The sequence below is a fragment of the Triturus cristatus genome, chromosome 1_2 (assembly GCF_964204655.1).
Source record: "Triturus cristatus chromosome 1_2, aTriCri1.1, whole genome shotgun sequence".
NCBI classification, from domain to species: Eukaryota; Metazoa; Chordata; class Amphibia; order Caudata; family Salamandridae; genus Triturus; species Triturus cristatus.
The window spans coordinates 38,246,248-38,260,608 of NC_140580.1; the positions used below are offsets into that span (position 1 = coordinate 38,246,248).

Consider the following 14,361-nt stretch of genomic DNA (forward strand, 5'->3'; position numbering starts at 1 on the left):
TCCTTTGCTATGGCTTAGTACGACTCGTACATGCCCGATGTTGGGTGAGGGTGCTGGTGTGTGGGCCTGGGGTAGGGTGCGTACGAACACGGGCAGGGTGTTGGTCCGCACCGTCCATCGGTGGTGGTGTTTCGCACGGTACATACAAGGGGGGCTGGGTGTAGGGTCCGTACATACACGGGTGGGGGTATGGTCCGTACATACACTGGTGGGGTGGGGGTACGGTCCGTACATACACGGGTGGGGTGGGGGCACGGAACATACACTGTTGGGGTGGGGGGTACGGTCCGTACATACACGGGTGGGGTGTTGGTAAGCTCCATTCATACACGGGTGGGGGTACGGTCCGTACATACACGGGTGGGGTGTTGGTACGCTCCATTCATACACGGGTGGGGGTACGGTCTGTACATACACTGGTGGTGTGTTGGTACGCTCCATTCATACACGGGTGGGGGTACGGTCCATACATGCACTGGTGGGGTGGGGGTACGGTCCGTACATACACAGGTGGGGTGGGGGTACGGTCCGTACATGGACTGGTGGGGTGGGGGGTACGGTCCGTACATACACGGGTGGGGTGTTGGTAAGCTCCATTCATACACGGGTGGGGGTACGGTCCGTACATACACGGGTGGGGTGTTGGTACGCTCCATTCATACACGGGTGGGGGTACGGTCCATACATGCACTGGTGGGGTGGGGGTACGGTCCGTACATACACGGGTGGGGTGGGGGTATGGTCCGTACATGCACTGGTGGGGTGGGGGTACAGTCCGTACATACATGGGTGGGGTGTTGGTATGCTCCATTCATACACGGGTGGGGGTACGGTCCGTACATACACGGGTGGGGGTACGGTCCGTACATACACGGGTGGGGTGGGGGTACGGTCCGTACATACACGGGTGGGGTGGGGGTACGGTCCGTACATGCACTGGTGGGGTGGGGGTATGGTCCGTACATACACGGGTGGGGTGGGGGTACGGTCCGTACATGCACTGGTGGGGTGGGGGTACGGTCCGTACATACACGGGTGGGGTGTTGGTATGCTCCATTCATACACGGGTGGGGGTACGGTCCGTACATACACGGGTGGGGGTACGGTCTGTACATACACGGGTGGGGGTACGGTCCGTACATACATGGGTGGGGTGTTGGTACGCTCCATTCATACACGGGTGGGGGTACGGTCCGTACATACACGGGTGGGGTGTTGGTATGCTCCATTCATACACGTGTGGGGGTACGGTCCGTACATACACGGGTGGGGTGGGGGTACGGTCCGCACATACACTGGTGGGGTGGGGGTACGGTCCGTACATACACGGGTGGGGTGGGGGTACGGTCCGTACATGCACTGGTGGGGTGGGGGTACAGTCCGTACATACACGGGTGGGGGTACGGTCCGTACATACACGGGTGGGGTGGGGGTACGGTCCGTACATGCACTGGTGGGGTGGGGGTACGGTCCGTACATACACGGGTGGGGTGGGGGTATGGTCCGTACATGCACTGGTGGGGTGGGGGTACGGTCCGTACATACACGGGTGGGGGTACGGTCCGTACATACACGGGTGGGGAGTTGGTACGCTCCATGCATACACTGGTGGGGGTTTGGCGCGTACATCCACAGCCGGGGGGCATTTTGCGCATACATGCGGGGTCTGTGGTGGGGTGTTCGGCACGTATGCGGGCACGTGTCTCCATGCTTGCTATGGGAGTTCGGTCCGTACGGTGTTTTTTCCATACAGTTGTGAAATCGAAAGCAGGGGAGTGATCGTACTTGCGCGGTCGGACTTCATTTTTCCGATTCGTACGGTAAATCGTCCGGGGATGTGTCGGACACAATTTCCGACCCGAGGACGTGTGGGTGACTTTTCCGGATGTGATTTGTATGGAGTTTTTCCCATGCGAATCGTACTTGGCAGTTTGTACGCTACTTGTACGATTTGGACGGTAAAAAGTCCAGATTCAATTTGGACGGGGGAAATTTTTCCAGGATCTAAATCGGCACCTCTATGTGTGCTTAAATTTTCCATGGTCAATCAAATGTTAGTGTTTTCATGCAAATGTGTCATTTTATATTGTTTAACAGCAGTGGCTACTCCGCTAAGGTGGAGGAGTATCGCCCCACTGCTCATAAGGAAAATTAAAATGATAATGTATCGTTATTATCATTTTAGTTTTGGTGTTGCAGTCGTGGCTCGCGGGGCTGGCCAGAGCAGGGGGAGGAGTGGTTTGCACACTAAGTGCGCAAGAACTGCTTGGGCCGGCCAAACAGTCATGCACTCTTTGCATCTTCCCCACCAGGCTGTAATGCACAGCCTGGTGAGGAATATGCCCAGCCTCCCATTTCCCGTCTCAGCGCCGAATCACAGTGCTCAGACCAATCACAACACTGCTCAGGGGAGCCTGGGATCTCTGGTGTTTCCTGCTGCCAGACCTGAGACAGGAAGAAGAGGACCAGAAGAGGCAGAGCCTTGCCGTTTTCAGGTGAGTGTTTTTTTCCCTTTATTCGTCCCCCCTCCCCACTCGCCTCACCACTGGGGTCCTGCAGCAGCTGCTACTGTTGTTTAAATGATCCTCCCATGTCATGTCTAATGTGGCTGCCATTGATTCAATTAGAAGATTGTAACAAGTCTTAAAAGCTTGTTAAAGTATTCTGATTTTAGAAGAGATGTCAGCATTGCATGGAGTTTTCAGCAAAAAGACTTGCTTTTCCTTAACTAGTTTTTGAGTGTTCTTTGGTTTAAACAAAATATGTATTTACTTTATAATTTAACTGTTTGTACATGCTAACGTTGCCCTTGATATGTCTTTAGGTTTACCAGTGAGATCATCACCTCACCATGTTCTAGTGCTTCTATCTTTTGATTGCTTACCCGCACTGTCCTAAAAGTCCTTGGGAACAGCTGTGAATCCTTAGCATTTAGTAAATGGGTGATATCATAGAATCCAGTCACCAATCTTGCAAATGGTAGGGACCAAATCAGATAAGTAGATTGGACCGTTCACACAAGCTAGCTGGAAGCCCACACAGTCTGCATTTTATCATACAATTCTTTCAGTTGGTGAATGACACCTTTAATTCCATAAAAATTCAGATGTACCAGAATAAACCCTTGTAGTCTGGGAGCGGAAACAGAACAAACTGTCAACTGTTCAAACCATCACTGATAGACAGGGGTGTCTCCTCCACTAGGGAGGATGAGTGTTGCCCCACTGCTTCTCACAGTTAACTTTTAATAAACTTGTTATTACCATTTTATGTTTGGTTGCAGGCAGGCGGGGCTTCTCTGAGAGCAGGGAAGGGGAGGAGTGGTTGCCTGCCCACTCCCGAGTACGCAAAGACTGTTTGGTAGGACCCCTGGTGCCGCCCAAAGCGATCATGCACACTCTGCCTTTTCTCCATGTGGGCTGCATGCAGCCTACATAGAGAAAATGGCCTCCCCTTTAGCCCCTGTCTGGTCGGCGTCCCTACCAGTCACAACTCTGCTTGAGAAGTGTTGTGATTGGCTTCGGGGAGGGAGGGAGCCTGGCTGCCTGCTTCTTCTTCCTGTTACTGGAGAGCAGGAGAGCAGAGAAGACGCGGGACCTGGCCAAGTAAGTTTAATTATTTAAAAAAAAAAAAAATTACCCTCTCCCTACGTGACTCCCCGCGCGACCGCGCCTCCCCACCCGCGAGTCGTGCCGGCCGCGACTGCTGATAGAGCAAAAACCACCTTCCACTTAGCCTTATTTGTGTGACATTATAGCCTCAAAGTCTGAACTTCCATGGATACCATCTTGTCCACCTATCTCTTCTGAAACGCTGAGGGCCAAATGGTATCCAGTTCATCTCAGGGACCTCTTATATACACCCACAATCAATTCACAATGAAGAGACCTCTTTCCATTTTTCCAACTGCTGCTCTCCTTAGGACTATTCCTGTGTATTTATAGATAACTAGAACATTGATTGACCACCCATAAGCCTGGGAAACTGCAGTTTTCTGACACCCACTCAAACACAGGAGCTATGTTAGCAGTCTAATTCTATGATTGCAAAACAATCAGCAGGAAACACGTTATAATGTACAGCATGTTATTGGTTTGTAACAGAAAGGGTGTGTAGATGCACAATTTAATTATTTAGCAACCAGATTCTTATTAGATTTGTGATAAAATTGTCCTTAAATAGAGTGTAGTCTATCTCTGACTTTCCTGGTGTGATGCCAAGTATATTGTAGCATAGACCTGGGATGCAAGCAGCATTAAATCATCTCAAAGCCATGGAGTTCTGTGCCACTACAGACCTGCAGCAATCCCTCTTCTGGTAACTTAATATATAATATTGTTAACTGTTAATGGTGACTTTTGGTTAAATCAATGTAACAAGAATATCAATGGTCGATGTGAAAGAAAGTGGCAAAGAAATTGCTCATTACAATTGCACAGTTTATTTAAAAACAGCTAAAATGATATACTATATGATGGTTGCAGCAAAGACGTGCTTTCTTTGAGTTATGTCATCTTCAAACACTGCTTGTGAACTTGTCGCACTGTTTAGAGATGTTGCATATCTAACTAGACTCAATCCTGAAATACTTACTTCACAAGACCTCGATAATGTCTTTCTTATTCGATATTGAGCAGGTCTATAAAATGATCCAGGGATCTCAAATGTTTGTTTTTATTTCACTGACCTATTGAGGCAAAAACATTTTTTACTTTCTGTGTCTGATAATGAAGCTAGTCTTGTACTATATCTAACTTAATCAAGTTATGAAGAGGGAGCATGCACCATTTCTATCCTGTAAAAAATGGCCATTGAAGTAATATTGGTTATTACGAAAATAATTAATCTCTTATTTGAATCAGGAATGGTCTTTAATAGTTTAAACAAGGCATTATAAGGCCACTTCTTAAAGATTCTAATGCAGACTCTTCCAACTTATCACATTATAGGCCATCTACTTTACTTTCCATGGTAGGAAAATTCACAAAGAAATTCTTGACAAAATGGGTATTCAATTTGTTGGAGGAACATGATTGCCTGTGATGGTCCCAAGCAGGCTTTTGGACAGGCCATTACCTGTAAACCTACATGAGTTGAGAACAATTCAAGATACAGGAAGAACTGTGTTGTTTGTAGAGTTTTAGAATTGGTAGAATTATTTAAACAAACTGCTATCAAACTCAAATATTTAGAATTTTAATTAATGATGAAAAATTATAATAAACTTTATTTTGGTTGAATGACCATAAAAGTGCAATGTGCAGGTAATATTTAAGGGTGGGCGTAGTTCGCGAAGAAGCACTTCGCGAAGCTACGCAAAGTGAAGTTCGCACTACGCGAGCTACGCGTAGCACTTCGCGAACTGCGTAGTAACATGTTCGCACTGTGCAAGATGTTGTTTTCAATGATTGCACAGTGCGGACAAGCAACCGGCACTGTGCAATCATTGAAAATGGCATCTTGCACAGTGCGAGCTGTAGTTTTCTGCTGCTCGAGTAGATTTTTACTCGAGCGGCAGCTTTCTCAACGCGAACTGGTAGTTTCTCATCGCGAGCGGTCGCGAGCATACGCGACCCCTCGCAATGAGAAACCTGACCTCCTCGCGTTGGGAATCTCGCCGGAAGGTTTATTTTCCATGCTCGCGATCGCGAACAAGGAAAAAGTCTCGCCAGGATGTCATTTTGCTTGCTCGCGTTCGCCAACTTGACGTTGAGGACCGCGAGCAAGCAAAAAATGACCGCAGCACTACGCAACACTACGCTACGCGTGTTCGCACTGTGCTACGTGCAGTTCGCGTAGTGCGAAGTAGCGCGAACTTTGCAAACTACGCAAGCGTAGCGTAGTGCTTCGCCCAGGCCTAGTAATATTCATATTAAAATTACACATACTAATAGATACAAAAGACATTGGCACAGATATAGACTACAGATGACAGCCTAAAAATAATCCATCATCGTCCTCATTTGGCATGTAAAACCATTAGCAGCAAAATACCTCTAAAAACCTACAACAGTATAAAGGGACTGTCATGCTGTCTGGAAATTCCAAGACAGCAGAAGTTTTATGATGCTCTGAATTCAAACCAGTGTCACAATAGTCTTGTGCTTTTATTTAAAGCCATTTAAAAGTACAAACAGTACATTCAAGTACACACTTCACATCCCAGAATAAAAGCCAGTTAGGCCGCTAAAATATGAACACTCTTTCACACTCACATTTTGCACCGTCTCTGTTCCTAGGGGTTGAAGATTCCCTACTGGCAGTCCTTTCAGTCTAATATTCCATGCCCATTGTAAGTAGCATAGACTACCATTTCCTTCGTATCACTTTTCAGATTTCTGTATAGGGCCTTAGCCCTCTAGCTTACACACTGCAAGTATCCATTTCGTACGAGGCAATGTGTATGTGGGTCTGAATAATAAGAAGTGCTCTTCCATTTCTTTAGCCTGTAGGCAGTAGGGACATTGTGGTGGGGTACAGCCTGATTTATCCCATCTAGCTGTAAGTGATCTTAGGGGTAATGAGCCACTTCTGAATTGCACATACTGAGGTTTTGCTGTAGGAGGGTAGATTCTGTCCATGTAGGATTCAAAACTTAGTAGACATTTGTGGCTCAAGAAATGTCCTGTTCTGTTGCACTCCCATCATTATGGTCAGACCAAATATGTGACATAACATTTTCCCAATACCCTTTTTTCAGTTTCTGCTCTCAGCTGGGGTATTCCATACTTCTCCCATGTTCAACAGTTCGCATTGCTTCGTGATGTGTTTTTAGTGTTAAGTCCAACCTTAAAGGAGTAAGGCCCGAGGGGAATTCAAAAAGACCCCTGATTAATGTATTCTCTACAATTGTATGGGTGTTTGCATCAGTGTACCCCCAGACCTCAGCCCCATGCATTGCTACCACCATCGCCGTAGCTCAATACATTTTAACAGCGGGTGACACTGAATCTCCTGCACAGGCCCTATGTTTCCTACCAATTAGCAGTACTCTCTGATTAAGGGCTGTTTTGCTCTTCCCCATTTGAAGCCCTCTGGTCAAGGTCTCTGTCAGTTGAATGCCTAGGTAGTCAAAATGTTTGATCTGTTCTATCTGTGAGCCCTCTATCATCATTCTACACTTAAATGACTGGTGTGAGTTTATTCCCATATATTTTGCTTTTTGTTGGATTCATTTCTATGCCCCTGCTTTTTCAAAATGCTGAAAAAGAGTCCATTTCTGGCTGAAGACCCATGTGTGTTCCCAAGAGCAGTAAAGTATTGTCTGCGCACATTAAGATTGGGACAGATGTCCTTGCAATTTTGGGTTTGCCATGTTTGCACTCAGATAACCACTTCACTGCTCCATCAATATAGAGGCTAAATAGTGTGGGAGCAAGGACACATTCTTACTTACCTTCCCATTTAATTGGTACCCATCCAGTTAAGTCTCTCTCCATGTTCCATATCACCTTTGCATAAGTGTTAGCATGTAGATCTTTTAGGATCCATAAGAGATCTCCAGGGAGCCTGTATTCATCCAACACCCTCTATAAGTTGTCCCTCTGAACCAGGTCAAATGCCGACCTCCAATCTAAATATACACTATAGGAACTGCTGCAATCTTCCTTTTGGACCTAGAAGCCACAATTTTGTGGCCGACCATCATAACCAGATCAATCACCTGCCAGGTGCAAGTAGATCTAAAAAATGCTACTTTAACCTCATTCCCCTCTGTCATCATCATCATAATAAAAAATATTAATTTCAGCTAGATAGCCATAAAAGAGCAAGTTAATCACAGTACATGAGAACAATAAAATCACCCTATATAATTTAGAATTCATATACAAATACAATATGGTACATCTCAGAAAAATCAATTGAAAATATTTTTAACAATAAAATACAAATAAAAAGGTTAAAATATAGCAGCAAGAAAAAAAAAAACAATACATCAGATAGACAGCTTCTTCTGCCTAAGCCTCCACAAATACATCAGTAACCATGAGACAGCGAAGACGATACGTTGTCTAGTATTGCTTCTCAGTATTCTGTACACAATCCTATAGTTCCTAAGACCCAGGTTGAGGCAGACTGGTGAGATCCACATCTTTCTTAACCCATGGTATCCCCCTTTCTTGACTGGGCACACTCACAGTTCTTCAGCGATCCTCCATTACCGTTTAACACATATGTGGAGCCTCTAGGAAATTTAAGTATTTCTGTTATTATTTAGAGCTATGCAGAACATACACAGATTCTTGTTACACTGGAACAACAAGCTGAAAACAATGGAGACCACTTAAAATTATGTTTTATTGGCCATCAAATCTCAGCATGGGATCATGATCTTGGAACTTCATCTCTGCGGAAGCAACTGCCCTGCTGATAATAAGAAAAGTCTGGGGGGGAAAAGGGATATAAACATACCTATAAAGTCACAATCTTCTGTAGACTCTTGGCAAAATTCTGTCATTTGTGCCTTCTGAAATAGACCTTTCTGTGACAGGGGCACACATAAATTCAAACCAAGACTTCCGCAATCCATTATAACAAAGACTATTTGATAAGATCTGAATAGACTCCAAAAAGTTAAAAATTGTGCAGTCAGATTTGCAAAAAGAACCTGCAGGTTAAAGACCATGGATAAGAGGCAAGATGCACTGTATGCTGGCTTGCATTCCAGAGAGGAACATAGTTAAGGTAATCATTCAGTCAAGGCTATTGGCTATAAAGGGTGTGGCAGGCCGCTGCGCTCTATGCATATACTTATTTCGGGGTGGCCGGCCGCAGGTGCAGCCATCTTCCTGCTCATTCCTCTCTGCACGGGATCCCTTGTGGGAGACATCTTCGGTGTCTCCAGTCTGGAAAGCCATCTTCCTCCAAGAGTTCCCTGGTAAGGAACTCTGGGTCAGATATTGAACCTGTTCCAGGATGGATTCCACCAAGTATATCCAAATGGCGATACTCCTAATCCAACATGGCAAATCTAGGTGGTTTCTAGTTTTTTGAGTATATAAGGAGGGAAGTTTAATTATTCATTGTGTCCCAACACTTTGAACTTCCCAGTCGTAGTGTTCATTGTTCCTGACTCCTCTTGTGTTTCCAAGTTCAGTTAGTTCATTCTTCCTGTTTGCTAATATTCCAACTGCCTCTGTATTCCTAAAGACCCCGGACTTCCGTCAGCTATCCTATTCATCACCATCTTGAGTTCTGCTGCAACTTTGGAGGTTTTTTGCCCACATGCTTTTAACTTCGGTAGAGGTTCCTTCTGGAGGGCAACTTATGCTTAGACGCTTCCTACCGTTGGCGGCAAGTGGCTACTAGATGGCGCCGCCTATACCTGTGGCAGATCAAGACAGCCAAAACCTGCAACTTCACATCAATCCGCAGTCAGAGATCATTGACTAAGCGTCAGACTCTAGACATACATTGGTTATATTATTAACTGCCTTAATTTTTTATTCAGTCCTGTTTTTTTATTTGTTCTAGTCCTGAGGTCTTCCTCTGTTTTCTTTTCCCTTTATCAGTTGAGCATCAGGAAGTCATCTAAGTAACACAGCTCTTTATAAATCCTTGTCACTTCACTTTACATAATTGAATGACCATTTGATGAACTCTAGAGCCCTAATTTAAATCACCACCATTATTGGAATATATCTGTGGTATTAGAATTACCAATAGTTTACCATTACTACATTACCGGTATGACAGCTCCACTGTAGGCTGAAGAATCCCCACCAGGAAAATGTAGATCTCTAATATGGGTGGGCGATCCTCCACCAAGTGAGTGGACTCCAGGGCCTCTACTAACCTGACAGGCTGACTGACCACCCATCAAGGTCTACATGACCCTGTTAGAAATCTCCCCTAGGTTAAGCCCTAAGCAGCCCACAGGGCAGGGTGCAAATTATTCAAAAAGTAGGACAAGTACTTTTAAGTTTTACATGTCCTGATAGTGGAAAACTCTTACATTTGTTTTTCAATATTGCAAGGCCTACCTCTCCAATAGAATAACATTGGAGTTACCGTATTATATTTAATAAGTCGCAACTTCCAAATGGGAGCATGTAAACAGTTCATGTTTGGTGTTGGATGAATTGTAATGAAAAATCCTCTTTTATGGTAAAGTCGGATTATAAATTTAAATTTTGAAAATGCACATTTAGAAATTCCAAAGGACAAAATTTGTTTCCAGTGCAGTTGGAACCCTGAAACGAATCGATTGTTTCTTTTTTAAGAAAACTACATGCCCCAGAATGCTCACCGATTAGAGCGCTCCAGACTCCAGATATAGGGAATGTGTGATATTCTCTCCTGAATCCAAGCTGGGCGGACAAACGAGCAAAGGAATCGAGCTTGTACCTATGAGAGAATACACACCTGCCATTGGTGAGTACGAACTGATTGGAACAGCATGGTAATGGGCAGTGGTTTACCAATACAAGTACACGCTAGTGATTATCACAGGAGCATAGTTGTCCAAGAACCAAAGAGTGAGTTGTAGATTGTTGATGGAGGTTTCGCGTACGCGCAGTCAAATGAATTATGGGTCGATTTTGTTTCCAGATTGACGATGTGTAAAAGAGAAACCGGCTGCTTACTAAATGACCAAAGTTACGCTTAATTTGAAGAAGGTGTGAGAAGGGATGGATGTCAGGTGCTGTGTACAGAGAATGACTAGGTGATATGATTATGTATTCATAGATTGGAACATTGGACAAGTGAAGGTCCCATTCACAGGCCCTCAACCAACAGACTTGAGGTAACTTATGATGAATATAATCATAGAATATATTTGATATTAGCACAGCTGTTTAAGTAATATTTAAGTTATTGTTTTCCGTTTTGATTTTTATTTATATTGTATATCAGTTTTGAGTCCTGAAGTGAACCCACGAATCATAGTACGGGTTCGAAACGCGTCGACGACAACAGCACAATCATGCAAGCATTGAAATAAGACATGTTGAGCGGGGGAAGAGAAAAAATGATGAAGTAGACTGCCTGTTCACAGGATCCATAGCTTTACATGGTTGCGTAGCCCATTAAAGTGGGAAGTTTACAAAGTGTTAAAGAATACATTACATGTGTCTTCCTTGTTGGGCATTTAAAGGTAGAACCGTCAAGGTTTTGATTCTATGTTTCAAATAATCGATTGTCAAACATATTTGTATGTTGTTTTTGTAGAGTCTGTCTGTATCAATGTTGGGTAGGTACCAAAACAATAGTTTTATGTAAAAACTGTGCATTTATGTCTGTCCTCATTATGTCCCTCTATATCACTATTTCTCAAATCATGTTTTAAAATGAAGAAATAATATAATTTATGATCACTAATATTAAAAAGGGTGCTCAGAAAAGAACAAGTGTGGTAAAGAGTCTTCAGTACTGCCATTTTTTGTTGGTAATATGGTTAGAAATTTGGCATTTTCTTCCCTTAGTGATTTAGTGCTTTCAGCTGTTTCTGAGTCTCCTGACTAGGTGTAGGTTGCAGTTGGGCTTTCTGTATTTCTCCTTGACAGCCAAACATAATAGAGAGCTGAGATGTCCTTGGATGAGCCATCATCGGCAGGATAGGAGGGTGGAGCTGGGCACAGACTTACTTACTCTTGAATAGGCTGTGTCCTGCCTTCACACAAAGGATTGCATACCCCCTGAAGTTAGTCTTGAGCCAGGATAGGTGAAGCAGGAACACCGGTGCTGTGAGAAGTTGGCCTAGCATATGCTGGTCACTAGTTATAGTGGCCACCTTGCACCAGTCCAATTCGTCTCTTATGGTAGATAGGTTTAAGATAACCTTTTAAAGAAAGCTGTCCTAGTGGTAGCTGTGGAGAGCAGCCTTCAGGCTAAGTCTCAGAGGAATGTAAAGCAGCTTGTTTTACCTTATAATCTCTTGAATTACCAAATGAAAGGACACCACACAGGTATATATATCAAATATATATGTATTTATTTCTAGACACACTCTACTAATCTCTTTATGAGATTAGAAGCCAGGAACACATTCAAATATCAACGTTTCACAATAAGTTAAGCACAAATATGGCTGGGGCCCTAGGGGCGTACCAGACCATATACTAAAAAAGAGGTTTAGGAAAGTCGACTTGTAGAATGACAAGACCTAGGGCCTGTAGAAACGCTGGGGCTTCCCGACTGCAGTAATAGCAGGTAAGTAACAGACCCACGGGAGACGCATGCAGTGTGAGAACACAGCCACGGGTTCCCTATTGATTACAAAGGAGCAAGTGGCGGTTTGATTTTTAAAGTTTTAGGGTACTTCGAGGAAGTCTACAAGCAAGCCACTTACAAGGCAAGTAATTCGAGGGCCAACACACACTAGGGCACTGGAATGCACAAGTTACCTCACCCAGGGAAGCCGGGTGCATAGGTGTCTTTTGGTGTCGCGTCGTGTCGCTGTTTTCTACGGAGACCAAAGAAGACTTGCTGCTTGCGGCGACTGAAGAAGTGTCCGGTGGAATCCAAGGCTGGATTCAAGATGTAGAAGACCTGAAAATTGAAGGGACAGTGTTCACAGTCCCTTGCCAGTGACTCGGGCCAGGAAGATGGATGCCCACGGATGTCGGGTGATTTCAGGTGATCGATGGTGTTTTGACTCTTCGCTCACGAGGTCCAGGAGGGATCGACAATGACCAGCAGCTGGATTCGGAGTGTCCCACGACGCTTGCAGCTGACTGCCATATCGGCAACCGGATTGGAGCCAACAAGCCTTGGCAACAGCAAGTCTCATGTGGAGTGAAGAAAGTTGATGGTGCAGACCAGCAAGGTCTGAGGGACTCACCCAGCGAAGGTGAGTGAGGGCAGGCCTGGAGCAACCAGGGGAGTCCTTTGAGTTGATAAGAAAGTCTTCGGGGGACCCACAAGCCAACGGGCAAAGGATCGCAAACACGCCTCTTGAGGAAATGCTTCACAGGAGCCCACGGTCACTTGGGATGGGGTAGGCCGCTTATTTTTGCTGCAAAACCTGCTGGAGGCTTAGGCCACAAATGGTCCAACGCACAAGTTCATAGAACATCGTTAAGGGGTTGCACTCGACAATAGTGCACGGTTCCCAGGTATTGCGGTTCCTCATCACTCGTGGGGTCCACTTGCCTCAGCTATGCTGGGGACTCACAATGGCTGTCGAGAAGTCAGGAAATCCACTTCCGGGGCTGCAGGGACTTCAGACTCCGGCGGGAGTGGGAAAGTTTGCGACCGTTGTTTAGAGTTTCAGGTGCCTGCCAAGCAGGGGAGTCACTCCTTGACTCCAAGGGAGATTCTTCCGTCTTCCAAAGGTAGTGGAACGTCGAAGGGCCAGGATTCTTCTTGTAAAGCGTCGTCCAGGGTTATCTAACTTGCAATGGGAAGGTGTTCCTATCTTATAGTAAAAGAAAGGGAGGGACTAGCTCTATGACCACTCCTCTAGGAGGGTCAGGGGGGTGGGTGGTTACACTCACTTCCCTTTGTCCAGTTTCGCGCCAGAGCAGGGGTTGGTAGCCCCTGAACCGGTTTGAGCTGGCATATGCACAGAGGAGCCTACTGCTCCCCCAGTGCAGGACTTCAAAGCACTCTAAGAGTGCACCCACCCAGCTCCAATACACTAAATCCTGTCTGGAAGGTGGTGACACCTCCCTGTGACAGGATGCCGATTGTTGGGCCTCCTCCACTGTGAGTTTCGGTCAGCAGCAGGAGGGCAGCCCAGTGTCTGTGCTGTTGGCATCCATTTTGTGATACCAGGGCTCTTTCAGATTTCTACCGTGTTTCCACAGTGGGTACATGCCGTCCCCTCTAGAAGGGTGGGATCATACTCCCACACTAGTTACTGGTGTGGGGGTATGATTCCAAGTTGGTTGACACCAAACACGACATGTTTTGATGCAGTCATTCCAAAGTTAGCATTAACCGGGAGGTTATAATGCACTTAAGAATATATGGTTTAACCGCATCCACAAACAGCCACAGGGAATAGATACTGCCAGCTACAGATGGGGCCCTTCTCAGGCAGAGGCACCCCCTCACATTGTAAACCAAGCACCCTGCCCTCAGGATTGATAGGGCCTGCCATAGGGGTGGCTGATAGGTTTATATGTGTGTGTTTGGTGAGATATAGGATTCCTATACCTCTGTGAGGAGTGCTAACACTACCTCACCCAGGCTGCAGTAGCAGGCCTGAGGTGTCAGATTTAGTCTGCTTCCCAGGGGTGGCATAATACATGCTCCAGCCCCTGGTAGGTCTGTAAAGTACCTATGCCCTTGGTACCTCAGGTATCATATACTAGGGGCTCATAAGGCACAACAGTAACCAATCACTAGTGCATCTAATATGCACTCCAAGTCGTTTAGAGAGAACAGAGAGACTGGGGCCCTGATTAGCAGGGA

General features: G+C 45.5%; 1 protein-coding gene across 7 annotated transcripts in view; it reads left to right on the forward strand.

The window, feature by feature from the left end:
* RAB44 (RAB44, member RAS oncogene family) overlaps positions 1-14,361 on the forward strand; it is a 710,497-nt gene that overhangs the window by 117,219 nt on the left and 578,917 nt on the right. For 4 of the 7 annotated variants that reach the window (XM_085600485.1, XM_085600530.1, XM_085600493.1 and 1 more), the window contains exon 2: positions 10,690-10,747. The exons of 1 other annotated variant lie outside the window; for it this stretch is intronic. The gene's annotated coding sequence lies outside the window, so the exon portion shown is untranslated. Of the gene's footprint in view, positions 1-10,297; positions 10,375-10,689; positions 10,748-14,361 lie in introns of those variants that run through there. 2 more of the 7 variants (XM_085600514.1, XM_085600523.1) reach the window with 2 other exon arrangements.